The 23,121-nt window shown below is 38.5% G+C and overlaps 1 protein-coding gene across 3 annotated transcripts in view; it reads right to left on the bottom strand.

The window, feature by feature from the left end:
- The window catches only part of LOC150092169 (uncharacterized), a 300,320-nt gene extending 277,480 nt beyond the window's left edge, over positions 1-22,840 (bottom strand). For all 3 annotated transcript variants that reach the window (XM_090415233.1, XM_090415231.1, XM_090415232.1), the window contains exon 1: positions 22,715-22,840. The gene's annotated coding sequence lies outside the window, so the exon portion shown is untranslated. The remainder of the gene's footprint in view (positions 1-22,714) is intronic.
- Between the last annotated feature and the right edge of the window lie 281 nt (positions 22,841-23,121).

Below are 23,121 nucleotides of genomic sequence, written 5' to 3'. Positions count from 1 at the left end.
TTGGAGAGTGGTGAATGAGTGGAATAAGCTTCCAGAGTCTGTTGTGGGTGCTACGACCGTGAATGAGTTCAAGGCAAGGTATGAGAGATACTGTGTGAATGTCGAATAGTTGTTCTTGACATGATGTTAGGGCCTCCCTCGAGGAGTCTGTTGACTCCTTGGAGTTACTTGGAACAATAATAATAATAATTATTACTATCATTATTATCATCAGATCTCCACAGAGTCAACAAAATGCATCATCTGAGGTCCCACTGTCATATTAGCTCATCACACTTTATCTTAAATACTTTCACAATCTCTTCTCTCACCATACTCTCAAGTAACATATTGTGACTTATCATTCACACTCCATGCAAAAAAAAAAAAAAAAAAAAAAAAAAAAAAAAAAAAAAAACACCTACTCACATTCTCCTTACACAGATTCCAAGAATGGCATCTTTATACTTCAATTGTCTCCCCACATTCTGTGAAAAATCTCACCCATGTTAATCTGATAATAATCCTTGCTAACTTATATGTATCAATGATATTCCAGCACCTTCTTCTCCTATCTAACTGTGTAAACTACATACTTCCTTATCCTTAATCTGTCTCTCTCTTCACACTCAACATTCCAGATAACAGAATCAACCTTGCCAATAATCTCTGGACCCATTCCAACAGTACTTCATTCTTTTGAAAACCAAGTAATACACATAAGGGTTTTGCTGCATCATTGTCATAATGCTCTGTACTGTTTTCACAATTTTAGCAGTGTCTCCAGTTTTTTTTTACCAGTTTTAGGATCTTGTCCAACATCACTCCCAGATCCCTTATCTCTTCCACCTTCTCTAAGATATACCAGGAAATGAATGCTCTGCATCCCATCTTTGTTTCCTGAATTTTAAAACCTTATACTTAGCAGCAAACTAGTAATCATCTGGATGAATCTGGATTGAACTGGATGAACAGGCACTTGCCCATTCATCCAGTTCAATCCTATCCTACTCCTCATAATTTTACATCATCTGCAAACAATTGCATATCATCATAATATCATCAATATACAAATAACAGCATTGGTCCCAAAACAGATCCTTGGAACACACCACTAGTGACTTTCCTTTCTGGAATTTGCTCCTCTCCCCTCAACAACATGTTGATACCTATCAAACAACCAATATCCAAACCTACACAATAATCTACTATCCAACTTAATTACCATCTTGTATTGTGGCAGTTTATCAAAGGCCTTAGAGAAATCTAAATATACTGCTGTGTATGCATCACCCTAATCCAATGCATTTATCATCTTGTAATAATAAGTAAGTAGATTGTAAACATGATCTTCCTTTAGCCCAACTATTATTATTGTATGGGCAATAATACGTCCCATCACACCTCTCCCCTAAACCCACCAACAGATAAAATGTCAACAACCCATCCCGACAGTCCATTCCACCCATTCACAACTCCCCAAGTGAAAAATCCAGTCCTCACACCTCTGCCAACCACACCTTCACTCAACCTCCAGGGGAACCCTTCCCCTGCTCTGCTCCCCCAGCCAAGCACTCAAACACCTCCCCTGCATCAATCCAATAAAACCCTTTAAATAACTTAAATGTTTTCATCAAATCTCCGCTCTTCGCCCACCAACCAACCTCTGCAGTCCACATACCCTCACTCCAACCCCACAGACCACTCACCATCCCAGTCGCTCACCTCTGAAATCCCTTCCACAACCTCCAATCTCTAAGAAACCCAGGAGAGACCAGGTGGTGAATGGAGAGTTTGAGGTTTGGAGGAAATATTGTTAGGGCTTCTAGGGTGGCTCATAGGATTGCTTGGCTGTTGAGAAGCATAATGATAGGGAGAGGTAAGGAAGTTGTTGTTCCTCTTTATGGGACCTTGATGCATCCATTCACCACCACCAGAAAATTATTACCACTTATCTTGTGCTGCCTTCATAATTCTTTCTTCTTTTAGGTTACTTGTCTCACCTCCTCATCAATTCATTTCGCATCCACCTTATCCTAAAACCACATCTCACTATGATATCCATTATGGAGAATGGACATTATGGAGCTAGTCCTGACTAACTAACCTCTCTAATACTTTAACCTCAACTCCAGATATATAGATTAGCCTATATTTCAAAACGAAGTCTTATCATCTCCCTTATGAAGAGAAAGAACTTTGTCCTCTTTTCACTCCTTTGTAACTTGGTCTAATCTAATCTAATCTATTAAAAGATAGGTCAGTGCTGTCACTAACTTTCTGAAACTTTCCTTCAGAACACATAGTGATATATCATAAAATCCTATTAGCTTTGTCACATCAAGTTTACTCAATTCCTCATGTGCATCTCTTGTTCACAGCCTCCGTAGCTCAGTCAGTATAGACGAAGGTAGCAAGTTTAAGGTGGGATTTAAAAGTTGTGTGGAGGTTGTACTTTTTTAAGGACCTGGCTATTTTTTCTCATGTACCACAGATGCAGGGTATGGTGATGACATTTCTAAAATCCTTCTGAAGAGATGGCCAGGGAATGGGGGAGGAACTGATTATTTTTTTAATTATGTAATCACTATAGCCATTGGAAAGGATGTGAAAGGGAGGTTCTACTGGAACAAAGATTCTGGGCTCTGTTGGTTAGAGTTTTAATAATGCCATATTGTTTAGAAGGGTGGTGGTAGGAGAGTGTGTTAAGCCTCAACACGCAGATCTTTGCTTTCCAAATTTTAAAACCTTGCATTTTGTAACATTGATGCAACGTAGAGCAGATGTTGTGGTCTTACAAGAAGACCACAACATCTGCTCTACTCCCCCATAGTTTGTCCCAACTTTGCATCACCTGCAACCAACTGTATATCCACATTTGAATCTTCCCCAATATCATTAACATACAATTTAAATAGCAATGGCACCAAAACAGACCCTCAAGTCATACCACTAATGACTTTCCTCTTCTGGGATATTGCTCCCCATACACAACATGCTGATACCTATCAGACAGCCAATCTCCAATCCAATGAACTAGCTTAACATCCAATCCCATCTGCTGTAGTTTGACTATCAACTAACTTATCATGTGTATTGAAATGTGTAATCAATCAAAAGCCTTTGTCTAACTGTGTATCTATCTTTGAACATCCAATGCAGCTGTCACCTTATTGTAATAAGTAAGTAAATTACTAAAACATGACCTTCCTTTAGCAAATTCATGTTGTCCATCAGAAATAATACCATTGTTGTCAACCCAATTATGTATACAGATTCTCACCAGTCTTTCCCAACATACTTTAACCACAACACCTGATGCAGATTGGCCTATAATTTGATATTTGAATTCTGTCACATTCTTCATGAAGCAGTACAATCTTACCTTCCTTCCACTCCTGAAATAACCTGAAAGGAAATATTCCATTGTCTGTCAATGATGAGAAATTAGGTAGAGTGATAATTAATCAAGACAATGTGGAGGAAAATTACAGGAAAATTTAAATAGGCTGTCAGTATGGACAAAAGTTACTCGGTGTCAGTTTAATGTCGAGAAATATAAAGTTATGCATTTTGGGATAAATAGATTACAAGCTGTGTATCACATTGATGGCACTGTATTCCAGGAAATAGATGAAGCTAGAGATTTAGGGATGCTGGTGGTAGACAGAGAGTTAAAGTTTAGAGGATATATTGCTAAGGTCGCTAAATTAGCCCATAAGATTACTTAGCTAGTGAAGAACACATTAACATGCAGAGATAAGGAAGTTGTTATTCCTTTATATAAGGTCTTGATATGTACACATCTGGATTATTGTGCTCAAGTCTGGTCTCCAGGGTTTCTTGGGGAAGAGAAAGCAGAGGAGAAGATTCAGAGGCTAGCAACAATGATGGTAAGTGGTCTGTGGAATGTCCTCTATGAAGATAGATTGAGGGTGTGTGGATTGCAGAAATTGGGTTGATAGGAGAAAAAAAGAGGGGGATGTGATAGAAATATTTAAATTGCTTAAAGGATTTTATAGGATAGATACAGAGGAAATGTTTCAGCACTTGGCTAGAGGGACCAGAACAAGTGATCATCCCTGGCAGTTGAATAAAGGTATTGTCAGTAGGGGTACGAGGACTAGATTTTGTATTTGGAGAGTGGTGAATGAGTGGAATGGACTGCCAGAGTTAGCTATGAATGCTTTGTCTGTTAATGGGCTCAAGGAGAGGTATGATAGATTGGGTCTCCCACGATGAGTCTTTGGACTCCATGGAGTTGCCCATAATATAATAATAATTCTTGCTCTCCACCTCATTTCATCACTGTCATACCTGGGCAACATACCGACTACGTTTCCTATCAGACTATTATCTTTTATCCTTCTCAGCAACCTACTGATGTCCAATCTTACATTCTCCTTGTTCCCACTCAAGTCATTTGTCCCTACTACCACTACCAACTCCTTTGCTCGCTTAGTCCTCATATCCAATAGTTCAATAACTCTATTCATTTTACCTCCAGGAAACAAACCTTGTACAACTTCTCGTTTGCTACACCTCTAATAATGAAATCTCCATACAACGGCACTTGCAGGTCTGTTATTACCATTTTCATACCAATATCATTTAATTTCATCTTCTTCACTCTTCTATACATATCTACAATTCTCTTCATTTCACTCCACATTCACCTATCTTGCCACATCTGCACCAACTCAGCTTTCAAATCTTGCATCTTTCTTACACTATCATTCACTCTTGCAAAATTTTATCGCAGTCACACACACACACACACACACACACACACACACACACACACACACACACACACACACACACACACACACACACACACACACACACACACACACACACACACACACACACACACACAGGGCTGTCGCCAGATTAGATCACGCCCCTTATGGATTACAAGACAAAAATAAAAGACAATCTCCAATTGCTATTTTGTTTTTATTACAAGAGAAACATTAATGCAAAATGATTACATAATAATATTAAAACACACAATAAAACTGTTTATAAGCGCTTCTAAATTTAAATTATAAGCTCTGTCGATATAGTTGCTAGACCAACCAATCTTTCTTGAGTGATTGCTGTTTACAAATAATTTTTAATCGGTTTAAGCTTAGAAAAACTCCTTTCCACACTTGCTACGCTAACAGGAATTGTTTGTGTTGTGACGCCGCCTACAGCAATATGATTGAACAAGTGCACTTATTAAGCCATGCCGTGAGGCAGACTGCCTCTATGCTACACCCTGTCAAGTACTGCACACACACACACACACACACACACGCATGCACTTGTTCACTGTCAATCCCACTCGCCACTTTACTGTTAACTGCACTCTGTTTTCGGCATCATTATTGCCCACTTTATTGTTAATTTCACTCTGTTGTTTTAATGTCATAATTTCCATATAATTTCCATAACCACATGGAAAACTCAGCTAATAGTCAATGGAGACAATCTGAGTCAGTGAATATAAAGAGAGGGATTTTACAAGGTGACTCACTTGTTCATCCTAGCATTAAATCTAAACAATAATAAAAATAAAAATAAAATAAAAATAAACAGCTTTGGATATTAAACATCAAAACAAGTGGAGAAATAACAACACGTCTGTTATACAAGAACAATCTGAAGCTATACAGAAAATCATCCAGATAAAACCAAGTCACTGCTCAAACCAGTCAAAATCTTCAGTGAAGGCATTTGTTTAAAATTTGGACTTAAGAAATGCACATCAAGTTCACGAGAAAATAGCAGGCAGCAAAGAAATCACATTTGAAGATGATAGGAAAATTAAAAGCTTGTCCCAGAATGAATCCTACAAATACTTAGGAATTCTTGAGGCACACAACATTTTCAGCTTAGAGGTCAAAAAGAAAACTGTCTAAATATCTGAAGAAAGAGTTAGAAAAATTTTAAAATTTAAACTGGATGGATGGAAGGAATATTGTAACAGTAATCAATACATGGGCTATCCCTGCAATTAGATACACAGAAGGAATTCATTTCATTTCATATGGGGATTCAACGACCATGAGCCCCTTTTACAGGGAGGTACGGCACCACCTCAATCCCCCCCCCTATTTTTATAGAGTCGAGATCAGCATAGCTGACAATTCAGACCTATGGCTGGAGGGACCAGCAGCACTCTTAAATAGTTGTCTAGAACATGTAGTGATGCACATTATGAACATGTAGTGATGCACATTATTGAGTAATTCAAATATATTTGAATATATATAAATATATAATATTTATATATATTATACAGACCATAGATGGCAACACTATCAGCAAGATTTTTTTTCTAAGTTGGTACATCTGTCATAAGCATCCATGTGAAATAGCAAGTCATTCTATCAAGTAGTTTATTTTATACAGCAGTCTGAAGCAAAAGTGTTGTCTTTATCCCTTGAAATGGATAAAATTGAGCAGTGGCACACTCAGGATTTAATCTTGGGGAGGGGGGGGGACATTCAAGATTCATTCTTAGGGGGACTGAGTTGAGTAGAAAATTTCAGAATAGATGCTACACATGCATACGACCTATGACTGAGCATCTGCCGTGATTGCCAATACATGATACCTGTGATCTCCTCTGGTCCGGCTCGGGCAAACAAAGCAGAGCTCGGTCTGCCCATGCACAACCTCATTCCCCTTGCGTTCACAGAAGCCATGATTCCTGAGAGGCAGTAGTGCACCCAGAGAGGGGAAAGGGGGGGGGGTTCCCAAGAAAAAGGAAAAAGAAAACACTAGAAAATTTCCAAAAATCTTTTCCAAATTAATATTCATTTTTTTTATTCAGGTTGCGTCGTGTCTTCTATTTCTATACAGTAATCCCTCGATTAGTGCACCTAATGTGTTGTTTAAAACAGGCACATTAATCGAAAATGCACTAATCGAGTATAATAACCTATGGGAAAAAAATTAAGTCATTCCTCAAATTTCTTTTTTTAACCTTGATTTTTTTTTTTTTTAAAGGAATTAGGGTATGTCTCAGGGCCTGGTTTAAGGAAAACTATGAAGCTGAAGACAATAAAACATATTCAAAATATAAATCTATTATTCTGGTGGGCATTCTGTTTCTTTTTTTCATACAACTGCCTCTTCTGCAAATTTTCCTGCTTCTCTCTTCACAGGGGCCAGTCTCTAAGTATTGCTTCTTAAAAGTTTCGGTTGCACGAAAAATATTTTAAATTTGTTTCTGTTAAATCTCTTTGGGTTTGTCAGTGATTAAATTTTCTTCATATTCTTCAGGATCTTCCTGCTGTGCATCTAAATTTAGCAGGTCGGAATCACTCAGTTTCTCAGAATGAGATTTAATTAACTTAGATTCATTTGAAAAGCCTCTAAAATTATTTGCATAATGTGGAAGAATGTGCTTCCAAATGGATTGCATATTGCTAGCAGTAATTTCATTCGGCTTCGTGACTTTATAACCAGGCTAGATTTCTCTGATTTAGTCAGAAAAGTCTTGCAAGGCATTGGCTTCCGAAAAAAAAAAAAGCCCAGTTTCATCGACATTAAATATTTGTTGATCACAATAGCCCCCCCCCCCCTCCCCTTCTTATACAATTTTCTTCAAATCTCTGAATAATTTGCGGCCACCTCCTTATCAGCACTTGCAGCTTCGCCTGTGATTAGAATATTATGTAGGCTATTTCTCAAACCACCTGGCACTAACATGGAATTCTTCTTTTCCATTATTGATAGCCCTTTCTTTCAAGGTTGCAAAGGGACTTAATGCTTTTGATTTAACAAGGTCAGTTCTTAGAAGGATCCGTTTTTGGTCACAATCTTTGATCCGTGTACAAAGAAGTCTCTCTAATTCAATCATTATAATACTTTGTATTCAGCAGCTTTGCTTAAAATTGCTCTAATAGTTGATTCACCCATTTTTATGTTAGTGTCTTATCTTTGCTCTGGACTCACCTTGTTCACTTTCTTTATTATTTCAAGTTTTCCTTCTAATGAGATTACTTTTTGAATCATTTTCATACTTTCACTTTTTTTTGCTAACTAATTCTTTTACTCATGATGAAAGGTGTTCGGAAAATACTTTAAAATAAAATATTAAAAATGTAAGGAAAATAACTGCAAAGAAGGTACAAGTTATGAGCAGGAAAATGTTATGTAATTAGCAGATGACATATATTTTGGCGGTAAAAATTTGGAACATAGTGTAGTATGCCATTAAAAAATAACTTTGTAAAATGTTTTAAATCAGTAACTAAATTATTTCATTCTGGTGAGTGATTTTTTTTAAATAGTTAGCCAAAAAAATGCATAGATAGAAAATTTTAAAAATCTGTAACATTTATTTTTAAGATGTATATAGGCGCACTAATCGAATTTAGGTATCGAAAGAAAATGATGCACTAATTGAAAATGCACTAATCGGGGGGGCGCATTAATCGAGGGATTACTGTACTAACGAATCAGCGATCACTGTAGATGCTCAGTAATAGGTTGTATGCGATGCGTAGTGTGTATTATCAAATCATCTACTCAACTCGCCCCCCCCCCCCCCACAAGATTAAATCCTAGGTGTGCTACAGCCGAGAGCTGTAGGATATTCCCACCTTATGTGACCACTAATTCATAAGTAGTATAGGAATAGAAGACACGACAAAACATAAATAAATATAAAAATAATTTTCATTAGGAGAGTTTTTTGGAAATTTTTCTAGTGTTTTTTCCTTTTCTTTTTTTTGGAGGGGATCTTTCCCCCCCCCAGTGTGCCAATGAAATTGAGTATTGTGCGGTTATAAAATTCTTTGTAAAAGAAGGTTTAATGCCAAAAGAAATTCATAAAAGTTTATGGGCACTCTTCTTCTTCGTTTTTGACAATTATGAAATAAGATGCCGAGTTTAAATGTGGCGTAACAGTCTTGAAGATGATCCACGCGAAGCACGTCCAAAAAGTGTAACACTAGAAATCATTGATCAAGTGCACGATATGGTATCACCGGCGATTCAAAGTGCGTGAAATTGCTGAGACTATAGGCATTTCAAAAGAACGTGTAATATATTTGGATATATTTTGCATGAAGAATTGCAAATGAAAAAGCTTTGCACAAGATGGGTGCTGCGCTTGCTCATAGCAGATCAAAAACGCACTCGCATGAAAATCTCTGAACAGTGCTTGGAGCGGTTTAACAAGAATAAAACTGATTTTGTGCGTTGATTTATTACTACGGGTGAGACTTGGATTCATCAGTACACACCAGAATTTAAACAGCAATCAAAACAGTGGATAATAGCCGGTTGTTCAGCGCACAAAGAAGACAAAATCGGCTCCATCAGCAGGAAAGGTCATGGCATCAGTGTTTTGGGATGCTAAAGGTAGTTTGTTTATTAATTATCTTGAAAAGGATAAAATAATAACCGGGGAATATTATTCCGATCTTTTAAGCAGACTAGACGAAAAAATTCGTGAGAAAAGATCCGGTTTTCAGAAGAAAAAAAATCATCTTTCATCAGGACAATGCACCTGCCTCCAAAGGTGTTATGGCAATGGGAAAATTAAAGGATCTGCACTATGAATTGTTGGAACATCCACCCTATTCCCAGATTTGGTACCCTCTGACTTCTATCTCTTTCCAAAACTAAAACTCTTCCTCGCTGGTCAGCGTTTTTCTTTGAATCAAGAGGTGATTGTAGCTGTAGAGGGGTATTTTGCAGATAAATTATATATTTAGTTTAATCCTTTATCCAAGTGTAAGCAAACAAAGTTTGCAGGACAGGTACGACTCGTGGCAAAGGTTGACAAACTTCACATCACTTGCCTTAGTATCCTATAATGCAAAGCACATCTCCTTGCAGACATGTATAATGCTATGCATTATGGGAAGGGTCACTACCCAGACCGGTTTCGACCTTTATTGAGGTCTCTTGAGTGGGAGCAAGACTCAGCAGTTATACTAAGGTTAATTTAAATTAACATAGCTGACTTAAAGGGTGAAGCAAATGCTTTTCATATTCCCCGCTATCTGATGAGGAAAACTGTGAGTGGGAAAAGATTTGTGAGCCTGTTGTTCGCCCTGCATGGGCCTGAGGATTATTCATTGGGGTTGCCGTTTAAGATAGCTTTTGGTCTTTTATGCTTAAAGTAATCTGTTGCGTCGTAATTTGACGCTAATTGAATTAGTTTATTAGGGTGTACAGATGCTTTTGAGAAGAACTTAGTTGCTGTAGTCTGCATGAAGGTATAGATATAGGGGACATTTGTGTCCCAGTGAAGTTGCACAGTACGTACAAACCATGGTGCGTTGAGGATCATTCTGAGACATTTATTTTGCACACGTTGTAGTTTGAGTATATTGGCATTGACAGTATGGCCCACGCCGGAGAAGCATAGGTGAGTATAGGACGAATCATCAATTTATATATAAGTAGTTTGATTCTGGTGCTCAATTTACGGTTCCTATTGATTAAAGGATAGAGCAGCTATGATTTTTGATGTCTTTAGACAAATAGTCTTGACATGGGAGCTAAAAGTCAGTTTTTTGTCCATCAGTACGCCAAGATATTTGATCTCCGTAAACTATGGAATTTTTGTGTTAAATAGGAGGATGTCTCCAGTAGGAAGCATTGGTCTTTTGGCGAATAGCAATGGTACACTCTTTTGAGGATTTACTTGGAGTCGCCATTTGGCAAAATGTTATTCGATTAGCAGTAGATTTTCCTGCAGTTTCTTGATTGCTAAATGCGGTTTTGAAGATCTGGCCAATATCGCAGTATCATCTGTATATAGGGCCTTGATAGATGACAGTGGGTTGTGTGGGATATCACACATATATATGGAAAATAGAGTCGGTGCCAGTAGAGATCCTTGTGGGACTCCAGCCAGGATGCACTTTTGTATTGAGAGTGTGCCATTTAACTTAACTCGCATGGGCCTATTGTAGCGGTATGACCTGATCAGTTGAACCATTCCCAATGGTGTACCAAAAGATATCATTTTGTGTAGTAAGCCATAATGCCAAACCTTGTCAAATGCACTGGCTATGTCCAGGAAAACAGCCCCAGTGCATTGACGCCAATTAAATCCTGTGGAAGCATATTCCACCAATCTATGTATCTGTTGTGTGGTACTGTGAGATTGACAGAACCCAAACTGCTCCTTAGGAATAATGTTTAGCCTGAGCACTAATTCTTGGAGTCTAGTGAGAATAACTTTTTTGGCGATTTTGCCCAGGTTTGAGATGAGGCTAATCGATCTGTAACTTTGAGGTAATCGTGGATCTTTTCCAGGTTTATGAATTGGGATTATATCTGCTAACTTCCAGTGGGAAGGGAAATATTTGTAGCGTAATATGGAGTTTATTATGTTAGTCAGACGAACAATAGCACTGCGGGGTAGTAGTTTTATCACCTTTTTGGTGATTTCATCAGGTCCAGGAGCCATTTTGTTTTTTAGCTTCTTGATTATGTCGTATATTCTGCAGGTGATGTGAATGCAATTTGGCTAGAGTATGTAATAGAAGATTTGAGCGTAAATCTGACGTGTCGGTGAATCTTGTATATGTGATTGAAAGTCGAGGTGGTCGTAAGAGGGTTTACATTGGCTCTCTAGATTTCTTGCGATTGCCTCGGCTTTATCTGCATCGGTATGGATGAGGCCAACATCTGTTTGGAGAGGCGAAAGAGGTTTGTTTTTGTTCATGATCTTTCTGATTAGATTCCATATGGAATGGTTATCAGGAGAGATAGAAGTCAATTTTTCCTCCCAAAATTGACTTCTATGCACTATGATGGCATCTCGTACTGTGGAGTTGAATCTATTCGAGATTCGTTTATCTTGAGGTGTTCGGGTGATGTGATATCTCTTTCTTGACCTGTTTTCTTCTCTCTGATCAAGTTCATGATGTCTTCTGGCAAGTGATTTGGTATGCAGGTAGTTGTGGAAGTAGTAACTGCTGCAACGGCTGTGTTAATTTGTTTAGTTAGATCCTTTACAGCTATTTCAATTTCATGAAATACCTTGGATAGCTTGTCCCAGGGTATGAATGAATGCGGGGGGGGGGACAAATGGTCTTGGTTTCCCAGCTTTAATAGAATGGGATTTTGATCAGATGATAGATCATTGAATGTCATTAAACTGTACAGTAGTCTATTTTGTAGGATAGCTATATCCAAAACATCAGCCCGACCGTATGTGTTATGATGGGTAGGCTCAGTGGCCTGCCACAACCACATTGTTGGATCCTGAGTAGTTTGCTAGTATTTGTCCATTTTGTTGACAGAACGACTTTTCCAGTCAGGATGCATAGAGTTAAAGTCGCTGGCCATGATGACAGGCTCCCTGTTGTCGAGTACAGCGTTCATATCTGAGAAACAGTAATGTTTTTTTACGGAGAATTGTAAACTGCGAAGATTTTTAGATTACCCGCCGAACACGTAGGAATTTCAATGCCTATAATCTCAAGATTAATGGTGGATGGAATGTTTGTAGAGTGATGATTGATGTGATTCTTTATGAAATATCAGTGCCGCCGCCTCTGCAGGATAATCTATCTGTTCTGTACAGCTGATATCCCCTAATTTCGGGGTTATCCGAAGGTCGCAGATGGGTCTCGTTCAGCAAGAGTACATCTGGCTGGTGCCTATGGGTGAACACTTGGCGCTCCAAGATCTTTCTGCTTAGGCCATTCGAATTCCATGCGATGATCTGTAGGGAATCTAGATTTATTTTGTTTTTTATTCATGAGTGAGATCTGAGATAATGGCTTGTGTATCCTTTAGAAATCTAGTAGTAGAACATGGTGAGGGGTTGGGTCCGTTAAAATCTAATAAAATCTAATAGCATATTTGTCAGAGAAGAGGTAATGATAGCTGTCAGACTTGTATGGTGATGTTGACTGATTCAAGGATTCTGTTTGGGACGAGCTACTTCCGCATATGTTCTTGTCTGTGGTTGCTGAGTTGTTCTTTTGAGAACCTCTGGCTTTGTCAGATGGGCATCTAAACCTTTATGATGATCTTTGAGAGGCTGTGAGTCAGTAATCTCTGATGCAGATCTGCTGAAGAAGAAATAATATGTTTCTACCTCTGGTTTTCTATTTCTAGGATTATGAGTGCATCCTCTGTAGTTGTGGTGTGAGGACCGCCACAGTTGGCACATTTAGTCGGGGTAGTTTTTGGGTGGCTTTCTCCACATTTTAAACATTTAAATTCAGCCTTGCACATTTTCTTCGCATGGCCAAACTTCTGACATCTGTGGCACTGCCCTGTTAAAGCCCTTTTCCTTAATGGTTCTAGGGTGATTTTCAATCCACAGATGGACATCAGGTTGTATATGTGTTTATAAGTTGCACTGATTTCTACTAGTACCAGTGGCATTGGAGTCTTGTCTTTTTTGGTCATTCTACTGACCTTAATGGGTCAGTAGAATGACCTTAAGTCCTGTTGGTGCAGTTCCGCAGCCACTCCTGTGGATACATCCTCAGATACACCTCTAAACACTATCTTGAGGTTTTTCTCTCATCCGAGTGAATAGGTGTGGTACTGGATGCCTCTAGCATTCAATTCTATTAGCCTTCGATAATCCAACACTGTCCTGGGTTGAATTTTGATACCATCTGCGACATTCTTCGCATGGCTATATGAGATCTGGAGATTGGACATCGTAATCCTCTGTGACACCCATTTCTGCTTCTCAAGCAGAATAATCGGAGGTATCCTTTCTCTAGTGGAGGCAGAAGAGTCCGGAACAGGACCGTCTTCTTCCATTTCATCCGCTTTGGGTAGTTCTGAGGCTGCAGTTTTGCGCTTCTTGCATGCGCGGACCTCCTGGTAATCATTATGATCTGTGAGGGGATAGTCATCAGCTGTTGTTGCAAGTTCACTGGCGCTGTCTTGAGGAATGCTAGGGAAAAATTCTGAGAGTTGAGGGTCATCTGCATCAACTTCTTTTATCTGGTTACTTACGACTTTTCCTGGCCACTTGGTGTGGAGTAGATTACCTACATGTTTGAATATTGCCAAATGTTCTCTGAAATTAAGTTCTTCATATGGCGTATCCATGGCCGGATCCAGACTCTGTTCTGTGAAGCAGGTCATGCCCTGTCCTTAACACAATAATAAATAGACAGTTGCTTATCAAGTATATAAAACAACAATGGCGATACTACTGGCAGTAGGGCTAGCGTATCGCCCTTGTAAATTCAGTTGACTTACTTGCGTCGCTGTTCTTCAATATATAAATATAAACTGTTTGTTTTTAGTAGCAAAGACTATTTACTACTAGTAAATTAACTAATAAAAAAATCCATAAATCACATTTTTCTCAAACTCATACAGGAACTTGTGCTAACACAAAAATCCATTATTCAATTACCGATCTACTTGCCTTTTTTGTTATACTATAGTCCTTATAAGGACTGGCTTAAAGGGGCGAAGCAAGAATGCTTTTCATCTTACCTGTTATCTGTAGAGGACACTGTAGGGATAAGGTGTTATTTAGCTATTAAAGCTCTGATCATGGCAAGAAGGTAACAGCAATAGCCGAGCCTCAGTTAGAACTTCATTGGCTACAGCATTGCCATCCATTACCCTCCAAGAGTATTAATCGTTAATCACGCCATCTGAAGGTCGATTAATCACCGCATCTGACAGGATGGGTGAAGCACTAGTGCTTTTCATATTCCCCTTTATCTGTAATGAGAGTTGTTTGGGAATGGGAGGTTTGTGAGCAGTTAAGCTCGATCTCTGAGGGCAGTTGTGTTAGCTATGATCAGTTGAGAGAAGACTAGCCTTCGGTCTTTTGTGTTTGTAGTAATTAGTCTCATTGTAATTGACTTATATATATAAAGTTTGCGCCTGATACTAAGGCAAATGATGTGAAGTTTGTCTACCTGTGCCTCGAGTTGCCCCAGTCCTGAAGATACTTCAGGCGCAAACTTTGTTTGCTTACACTTGGATAAAGGATTAAACTAAATATATAATTTATAGTCTAACCAAGTGGAAAAAAACTTCCAACGTATTTTGCAGATCTTACTGAGAACCACTACAGAGACGGGATAATGGCGCAGGAGCATCGCTGGAATAAATGAATTAGTCTTAAGGGAGATTATGTTGAAAAATACAAATAATTTTGAAATTACAAATTCGTTTTTTCGTTGTTAGGCCGAGAACTTTTCTGACCACCCTCGTAAACATCCATCATTTTCCTTATTTTGGGTAATAAAAATTTGTCGATAGATGGAGGAAAGGGAAATATTATAAGATATGTATAAGGCTTAAATAATTCTATAGAATTGATGCAGTTGAAAATTTTCAACAGATGATCGGAGGAAAAATCACAAAGAGTCATCACAGGTGACTAGAAACTAATCCTTACTATTACTATTATTACTATTACTATTATTATTATTACTATTACTATTATTACGGGCAACTCCAGGGAGTCATTAGACTCATCGAGGGAGGCCCCAAATCATATTCATCACAACTATTCAACATTCATACAGTATCTATCATACCTCGCCTTAAACTCATTCACTGTCACAGCATCCACCATAGACTCAGGGAGTGCATTCCACGCATTCACTACTCTAAAAGTAAAGAACCCAGCTCTAACACCTTTACTAACCACACTTTTTCCCAGTTTCCATGGATGTCCCCTAGTCCTAACACAACCAGCCCTGTTCTCAAAAATACCTTCTGAATAAATTTTATAGAAACCCTTCAGTAATTTGAATGTCTCAATCATATCTGCCCTCCTCCGGCTATCAACCAATTTTTGCAACCCACAAATCCTCAACCTGTTCCCATAAGGTTCATTCCACAGACCTGCTATCATCTTGGTCACTCACCTCTGAATCCTCTCCACCTCCTCCCCATCAAGAAGAAACCTAGGTGACCAAATCTGGGCACAGTAGTCGAGATGGAGTTTTATCAAGGCTTGATAGAGGAACTATAACCTGCTTGTCAACGTATTCTTCAGCAACCAAGTGATTTGATGAGCTGATTTGGCCACTTTTGCAATGTGCCCCCTAAACTTCAACTCCCTATCCACCAACACTCCCAAATCCCTTTCCTCATCAATCTCCTGGAGTACAATTCCACCAATGTGATATGCTGCTGCTAATCTTTTCACCCCTAAATGCATAACCTTACATTTTGCCACATTAAATTGACATCCATTCTCCTTAGCCCAGATCTCCAATCTATCCAAATCATCCTGCAAAATTTTGGCATCTTCTGCATTCACTATTGCTCTACCCAACTTTGCATCATCAGTAAACAAATGAACACTTCTTCTCAGATCCTTTCCTATATCGTTAATGAACAAATTGAAAAGTAGTGGTCCAAGAACCCTGCGGCACACCACTAGTCACAAGCTGTCTTTTGGACTATACTCCTGAGTAAACCACTCTCTGATATCTCTCCTTCATCCACCCTCCTATCCATCTCACCAACCCTATGTCCATCCCCATATGCTGCAATTTACTGATTAGAATTCCATGTGGTATCCTTTCAAAGGCCTTAGCAAGATCCAGTAGAATCACTATAAACCCATTACCCTTATCCAGTTCAGCCGTCACTGTGTTACAATACGTGAGCAAGTTACTGAGGCATGACCTACCCTTCACAAAACCATGCTGTCCCCGATACAGTATCCCATTTCCTTCTATCCAATCTTATATTTTCCTCTTGACTATTTTCTCTAAGACATTGATAATGATTCCTGTTATGCTGATTGGCCGGTAATTTTCAACAGCAGCCTTGGAACCACCTTTGTGCAGCGGAACTATTTTCCCCTCTTTCCACCCCCTTGGGACACCCAGACGCGAGGCTCAAGTTAATCAAAATGGTCAAGGGCACTGACAATTCTTTAGCCGCTTCACGTACTACTCGAGCTGGTATACCATCCAATCCCACAGATGTATTGACATTGAGGTTCTGTAATAGACTAGTTACCTCTACTTCATTCATCGCAATTCCAGTATAAGCTGTTGGTTATTTCATTCCTGCAAAGTCACCACCTGGAAGATATACTCTTGCAAAGTGCTCGCTTAGTAATTCCACAATATCAACTGATTCGGTTACCTCCCTACCATCGGCATTTTTTAAGATCATTCTACCATGAGCATTTTTCCTTTCACTTGCAACATATTGAAAAAATTGTTTGGGATTCTCTTTAGCCTGCATGGCCAATTTTCTTTCGTAATCTGCTTTTGCTTTTCTTCCCACCCTTGTTACCATCCTGGCCTGAGCTTTATACTGTTCCTGTGCCTGATGGTCACCTTTCTCCTTAAATTCCCTCCACAATTGTTTCTTTTTTTGCAGCTCAAGCTTAATAGTGTTATTCATCCATTTAACCCCTACTTGATTTATTATTCGGACTCTTGGTATACAGTCAACCATTGCCTCCCGCATACACTTCTTAACCACCTCCCATGCACTATCAACATCCAGCCCTTGCAGTTTTACATGCCATGGCACTGAGCCAAGCACACACCTAAGCTTGTCATACTTACCAGCCTGGTAATTCCACATGTACCCTGTCTTAATTGTAAATTCCAGTCCTTTAGCCACCTCCCAAGTCATGAACTTATGCTCACTCTCACCAATTGGCGGCAACATGGTCATGTTCGTTACAGCCACATTCTCAGTTGCAATTACAAGGTCCAGCACTCTCTGCCCCCTGGTATTTTCCACTACATGTTACCATAGATAGTTATCCCTTAATAACCGCATAAAATCCAATTCCTTCCTCCCATGTGTCCTCTCCTCCTTCCAATCAATGTTACGATAGTTGAAATCACCCATAATAATTACCCTTCTTCCACTCATTTCTTCTATTTGCTTATGCATACTATTTCCACCATCTGTTCCATCACCTGGTCTATAGCAGCACCCAACTGTATATTTTGTTCTGCTAGTTTCAATCTCACACCAAATATTCTCAAATGTGCTCTTTTCTCTATCCTGCAGTTCCACTTCTATACTCCTTGGCTGCAGCTCATCAGCTATCATCAATAACACTCCTCCCCCCTTTTTATTCACCCTGTCACTCCTGAACACGCTATACCCGTCGCATTCAATCCCACTAGTGTTATCATCTTCTGTCAGCCATGTTTCACTAATACCAACAACCTGTGGCCTGGAAGTGCCAACCATGGCCAAAAACTCTTCCTTCTTGTTCCTAATACTCCTGGCATTAGTGTACATGAATTGCAGAAGCCCATTTGTCCTATCCCTACTTTGATGCCTTATACATAATATACTCATTCATACACTCAACTGCCTCCCTAAAGTCTGCATATCTACTCCCCGCCTCTTAATAAATCTAGTTTCCCTGAGTCTGTACATCCACTTCCACATCATTCATCAAAACGTTTTCAAGTATCCGTTCACCAACTCCATTCAAATGTAACCCATCCATCTTATATAAGTCCTTTCGCCCATCGAACTCATTCCACACTACTCTCCATGCATAACCCACGCATAAAGTCATTGGCAATTATGGCCCTCCTTCTAAACACTTCGCTGATATTAGGATGGTGAGTATCATACCGCAGTAAGATACTCACCATCCTAACTCTTTCACTCTTCTCTTTTGCTACCTCAAATAATTCCCTCACATTCTCTATCATTTCCATTTTGTCCTCTTTCAAATCATTTGTTCCTGCCACGATTATCATCTCTTTCACCCTCTGTTTTTGCAGTCGAATAGATTCACTGACGTCCTTTATATTCGCACCCGCTGGTACGACTTCGTTAAACTCTCAACTATTACGCCTCTTAATAGCGAATCCCTATACAGCACTCGCTCCTTCATTTTATTGACGTTTACGAACATTCTATTATTTGCCCTCACAGACTTTCGCCGGTTATTTGTCGGTACGTTCAGCACACATTTTTTCATACGCTCCAGTTGCCTTTTAGCTCTGTGTATCGCACCGTTCAAACGGGCAATTTCATTATTCGCATTTATCTCACCATTTTCATTATCAATCAAATCATCCATTCGTTCTGTATTTCTACCCTCATTCACACTTTCAACGACGTTTCCCGCACCTATCTGGCACTACCACGCAATTCTCTAGCACACCGCCATTTTCTACATTCTGACTATCGTTAACGATATCACTCTCGCCACACGAAACACGCTTGAATTCCTCATTCTCTTTACACTTTCTGCACATATTAACTCCACTATCACTTTCTAACCAGACTCCCACCGCTCTTCGCAAGGCATACATCTCACAGACAGCACATTGCATAAAATCGTTTACATCAAAACTCTTAAACATACATGGCGACCTGGCCGCCATTTTTTTCTTTATCGGTGCCATATGTAAAAAAAAAATCAACTAAACGCCTTTTATTCCCTAATAGGGAGTAGGCGAGGCCTTTATACCCTATCTAGCTTTTGGAGACTGAGTGGGCAGTTCAATCTCCACCGGTAGCCAATCAGAGAGAGCTGGCCCATGTCTATCACTAATTATAGCAGCCACCGATGAAGAGGCTGGCAAACAAGTGCTGCCATCTCTTGGTACCTAACCCTAACAAGATATGTCACTATCTGAAATAATGTGGGTACGACGGTCGATTTTCTTGAGTTTCCGGGAGGAAAAACCCGCTTGCCTGTGCCAGAGATCGACTAACTCGGGAACCGGGTTAGTCGATCTCTGGCGATCTCTGGTTAGTCGCTGATTGGAGGAACTTTTTATAAGATAGACTTAGAAAAAGTTCCTCCAGTCAGCGACTAGACTAGAACCTAGGTCTAACTTCAAGCAGCCAAGCGCAGATGACGCAAGCGCCACTTCCACTGAGCTACACAGGCTTCGGTGCCATATGTACGCTATCTTAACTTAAAATTAATAATTAAAATAACAGAAAACACCAAAAATTGCACAGACACACCAAGAAACAAAAAGCAAACAATACTACTTAAAATTCTAATAAAATTTCTAACGTTAACACAAAATACTACTAATCTTTTCAGGAGCTCTCGACAAGCCGGCGATCTAATCAGTGCGACACCAAGCCAAACTAATAGTGAGTAGCAAGAATAGAAGTAAGAATTAATTGCAATATTATTAAAGGTAAACATCCATAATAGTTTTAAATATTTTTGACAATGGTTTTTAAGTATAAGCTGAAGCAAACGTACAATACCAGTACTTGCAAAGCCTTCAATTTTGACATCAAAACACGGGTTTCTCCATTACAAGCAAGAATACTGAAATCGAAAGTAAGCGTTACTAGCGTTTTTTGGAACGGTGCCAAACATTCCATGCAATGGAAAAACCAGCAGTTTTTTGATGCTAAAATTGAAGGCGTTGCAAGTACTCGTAGTTTGATTTAGCTTATGCTTATAATACTAACATAAGAAATTTATTTACTAATTGAACTCTGTACTTTTTTAATGATTGTATACGATTTAAGAGGAAATTTCAAGTTGTACAAAAGGTGTTACTTATTATTTATTACACATATGTACAACTTGAAATTTCCTTTTTTTTTTTTTTTTTTTTTTTTTTTTTCACCCAGGAAATTGTCGAAAAAATTCTCCAATGCAAAAATTAATGAAATTTCGAAGGATAAAATATTAAGCTATATCTGGCATGCCATAAAGTCGGTAATGACATTCTACGCGTCCGCCTTAATTATAAGTTAATAAATCATAATGATTTATACTAGGTAGGATATTAAAAGGCACGATGCGGGGATCTTGGGACAGCGGAACACTAAGTTTGGAAAGTATAGGACCAATAATTGCACAAGCGTTACTGTAACAGATTGCCATTATCATATTTGTATATTCCACATCACATACTACGAAAGAAAACAAATCGAGGTCACAAGAAAGAAAAAAAAAAATAAGGAAATATCGCAGACACTCCTAAAAAAAAAAAGAAAAGAGCATATTGCTATTTTATTCTCGTACAGTGACCTTATTTATTCATAATCATAACACTGGAACACGGAGCCCCGTTTTTAGCATTTATTATTATTATTATTATTATACGAGTATCTCCACAGTAAACTCGTCGCGGGAGACCCAAACTATCCACACAGTATCTATCATACCTCTTCTTGAATTCGTTGACAGAAGAAGCACTCACAGCTGAGTCAGGCAACGCATTCCCTTCACTCACCATTCTCCAGTCCGCGCGGTTAGCCTAATCACTAGCGCAAAGCCACTAGTGTCCGGTCCTAGTGGCTTTGTGCTTCGCAAAACCACTAGGTTCGATTCCCGTCAACGATTCGTTGACGAACGTCTGATTCGTCAGCCTATGCCGGTTCCGGAGCCCGGATAAAATTTGGGAAGATTAGATGAACTCCCGTGAACTCCCGAAAAAAGGGGGAACGCCGTATCATCACACGGAATTTATTTATTTATCACTCTCCAAGCGAAAAATCTAGACCTCACACCAGTGACAGCCAGTGAAAATTTTAAGTGGGGATGCTGCATATACAAAATAAAATTAAAAAAAAAAGTTTTTTTCCCCTAATAAGTAACCAATTTATTAATAAATAAATATACATATTAAAAAATTGCTTTATTAAAAATATTTTACTCTCACCAACAAACACTAATAATAAAAGTTTCGTATCTTACAGAAAGTATCTTACGTATCTCACTGCCCAAACGAGCAGTGTTTGAATCACTTGTAACGTGCAATGAGAAGAGCAGACGAATATCGGCGAGTCTAGCTGCAAGTGGCCGAATGTGATAATTCCGACACTGCGCTAGATCGCAGTGCATTTGTTTCGTAATCTAAAGCGTCAATCGAACAATGCGAATTATTAACTATTCAATTAATGTCAAAACATAAGCTGTAACCTTTAACATGTTGTATTGCATTTATATAATGTTGTAAGCATTGTTATTATTTATAAACACAGACAAAATTTTAATTTTTCATTTTTTCCTTGGGGGTGCTGCAGTGTCGCAGTGCTTATGTACGACCGCCACTACCTCACACCCTTGTTAACCACTCTTACTTAATTTTCAGGGATGCCCTCTTGTTCTTCCACCACTGCCCCACTGCTGAAATATTTCTCCTGCATCAGTCTTATAAAAACCTAGTAACTTTAATGTTTCTATCATATCCACTCCTCTCCACTTATCAACCAACTTCTGTAACCCACAAACTCTCAATCTAATATAGACATAATTTTATTTTATCTAATTTTCCCATTAAAATAGTAACCACTCGACAACATTCGATAGTGATTCTAATAATCGAATTTATAAAAATTCATCAAGCCTAGAAGAAATTAAACTTTCTTTTTAACTTTTTAAATTAAACTTTTCTCGCTTTTAACGCGACAGCAATGATTTTTCACGAGACCGTGCTGGTAAAAATGTCCCTTAATAAATAAACAAATTAATGTATTTAAAATTACACAATAAACAGTCAACAGCCATTGGATTCCTAACAGAAGTTTATTCTTCCGAATATAATTACTTTAGTTAATATAATGTTTAGTTATGGCATCTATATTAAGAAAATTCGCCGTTAATTCTGTTTCAATAGTAATTAACATACCAGCGAACGAGTGATTCGCATTCATTAAATAAATCAGAGAAAAAACATAAAGATTTATTAGTTATTATCCTGCATGAAATGCGTTAACTGTTGAAGTTAACTCATTTCAGCATTGAATTATTTAATTACTTCATATATAAAATTACCGACTCTTACAGATATGTTATTATTCATAAATCACAACAAACAATAAACCTTACCTGCTACTGAGACCAAGACTATTTGTGAAAGCACGAAATCAACGGTCTATGTGTAGTTTTGGCAGTTTCACTTAAAATTAAACACTTAATGTCCTCAAAGCGTATTCACCCTCTCCGTCACTTTCAACATTAGATGCTTTGGTTTTTAAAACAAGGAAGTGCGATAAAAAAATGATTGTGCAATTCACTGCAACTGCGTACATCGTAGCGGCATCTGACTTCATTCAGGGAAACTACGTTATTGACATCACGTAGACTATTAACAAACAGAAAGGAAAGTATAATGGAGAATACGAGTAAGTATGAAGATATAACTAGGGTAAAAGAATAAATAATAAGAGAAGTTAAATAAAGAACCCACGATAAACAACAGAAAAAAAAAACTGGTAGGTGGTGGTAAATAAATA

The sequence above is a fragment of the Typopeltis vanoorti genome, unplaced genomic scaffold, assembly GCF_054136105.1.
Source record: "Typopeltis vanoorti isolate ZY-2024b unplaced genomic scaffold, IOZ_Tvanoo_1.0 HiC_scaffold_24, whole genome shotgun sequence".
Lineage (NCBI taxonomy): Eukaryota > Metazoa > Arthropoda > Arachnida > Uropygi > Thelyphonidae > Typopeltis > Typopeltis vanoorti.
This window is presented reverse-complemented; position numbering and strand designations above follow the sequence as displayed.